The following is a 2,679-nucleotide window of genomic DNA, read 5'->3' on the forward strand; positions in this document are numbered from 1 at the left end:
GGTTGAATTGAAATAGTGCTATTGTACCATTGACAATTTTAATTTCTGTTATAATAACTATTTTTTTCTACTATAAAGTTACAGGTTAAATATTTTTTAATTTAATTTATACTGTAAATAATAATATTTTATTTCATTAGTTACCTGATAAATTAAAAGAAATAAAAGAGTTTGGTGTCCAATTATTTTTTTTATTTTACTTCTATCATTATAATCCAAAATAATTGAAGCAGTTATTATTATTATTATTTCTACATTGCAAGAGCAGCCCAAATCAATCCATGCAGTTATCATTATTTCTACTATCATAAGAGCAGTTTGTCCTCAAAGTTATTGTTATTTCTACTGTCTCATCTATAACAATATATAATTTATAATAATTAATTTAAATAGAGTACCTCAAGTAAAATATTGAAGGTCAATAATTTTAGGTATGTGTCCATTTCTATTTGTGATATCTTTAAAAAAAGATAATTTGAATTAAAAGCAAATAAAATAAAAAAATTTCTATCTGGATTCAATAATACTAATAAGAGTTGAGATAAGAAGAGATAAATGAATAAGAGGTGAAAGATAACGGGTAAAAGTTATGTCAAGGTGGCCAAGTAGTGGAGCAGTTAATAGAAAGGGTAATACTAAAAACAAATTTTGGACACCAAACTCATGTATTGCCATTATATATTGTTATAGATAATCAAACGTGATATTAAATCAATCCACTCAAAATTTATTTTATTAGTTGGGAAGATATAGTTAAAGCAAACAAAACTCAAGAAGATGATAAAATAAAAATATTGGATCAAAAGAATAAAAGATAATGAAATAAATTTTTATTATATAATAATAATATTGTCTATTTGGACGTATATACTAATTATGTTAAAAATTTAACTTTTTCTTTTTCAACCTAAACTTAATTTTGTGAAGAATATCAATAGTTTGCTAGTCCTTTTATAGAAGCTAGATGTTTGTCCTATTATATCTCATTTACTATGTCAACGACCTAGACTCAGTCTTATCTGATTTACACCGGCCATAACTCGTTTACACTGTAAACGAGATATGGCTAGTCAGGCTGACACATGACACATGTATTTATAGTGTAAACGATATATATATATATGGACGGATGAATGTACATCAGTGTGGGGACAATCGTCTCCACTACAATTTACAATTTAAATGATTAATATATGATAATAATATTTATTCGTCCTACTAAATTACTAAATTTGACCCACAATAATTTTTTACTCAACTTTTGGTACTTTATAATCAATTTAAAAATTTCATATTAGATGTTATTAGAATGATCAATTCTCAATTTAAATGAAATTTGTGCTTTTTCTTAAAAATGTACGTGAAATGCCTGCATCGTACGTGGTACTTCATCCGGTCCGACTCAACTACCCGATACTTTGTGCTTCGCCGAATGCTGTAATTCTTCACACCTTGCAGCACTGCCTCTCTACTCCTGAATCTATGACCAACCCTAAACTCCACACTACCATCCGTGTTGTAATCCTCAGCCCCCGTGTTCGAGTACGGAGTTTTCTCATACATCGCATCCAAGTCCAATGTGTGGTAGTAGCTGGGCACAGATGATAACTCCGGGATTGGTTTGGGAGTTGGCAACAAGTATCGACGTGATCCCCTAACGGGAGTCTCTGGTATGAACTCATCTTCATCATCACCCTCAGATGAACCACTTCCGTCACTATCGGCAACGTAGTCATCGTCCGATCCTCACCCTCAACTTCCATGTCCTGCACCGGACTTGCACAGTGCAACGGACGTGGTGCGAGAGGAGGGTCATCCGATACGAAGTCTGAGGTACCACTACCGCCCCCACCAATGTTACGAACCTCCGCTGAAAGCTCCATCACTTGTTCAACCATAATTCTCCCATGCACATCAAACATAAGGCGCACATACTCGTCGCCATCGAGCCAAAACAGACGAAATCGAAACACCTCATTCCCCATCGACGCTAGCATCCTATACCCAACTCGACCAACCTCTTTTGGCTCCATACCACCAACGTGCGACAATATCATACTCTTTAGTTTTGACAACGAATCCACTCTTCTACTTCGAAAAAGCGTCGGACTCTCGCACTCAAATATCACCCTGCTGTCACTGTTTCTCATCTAACAATTGGGATAAACCATCATAACAAAAAAACCACTACTATTAGACATTTTTTCCAAAGCTCTAGGAAGGAAAACGGAAGAGAAAGAAGATTTGATAATTTTGTGAAGAATATCAATAGTTTGCTAGTCCTTTTATAGAAGCTAGATGTTTGTCCTATTATATCTCATTTACTATGTCAACGACCTAGACTCAGTCTTATCTGATTTACACCGGCCATAACTCGTTTACACTGTAAACGAGATATGGCTAGTCAGGCTGACACATGTATATCTCGTTTATAGTGTAAACGATATATATATATATGGACGGATGAATGTACATCAGTGTGGGGACAATCGTCTCCACTACAATTTAAAATTTTTTTGATTAATATATGATAATAATATTTATTCGTCCTACTAAATTACTAAATTTGACCCACAATAATTTTTTACTCAACTTTTGGTACTTTATAATCAATTTAAAAATTTCATATTAGATGTTATTAGAATGATCAATTCTCAATTTAAATGAAATTTGTGCTTT

This window comes from Arachis ipaensis, chromosome B09, assembly GCF_000816755.2.
Source record: "Arachis ipaensis cultivar K30076 chromosome B09, Araip1.1, whole genome shotgun sequence".
Taxonomy (NCBI): Eukaryota; Viridiplantae; Streptophyta; class Magnoliopsida; order Fabales; family Fabaceae; genus Arachis; species Arachis ipaensis.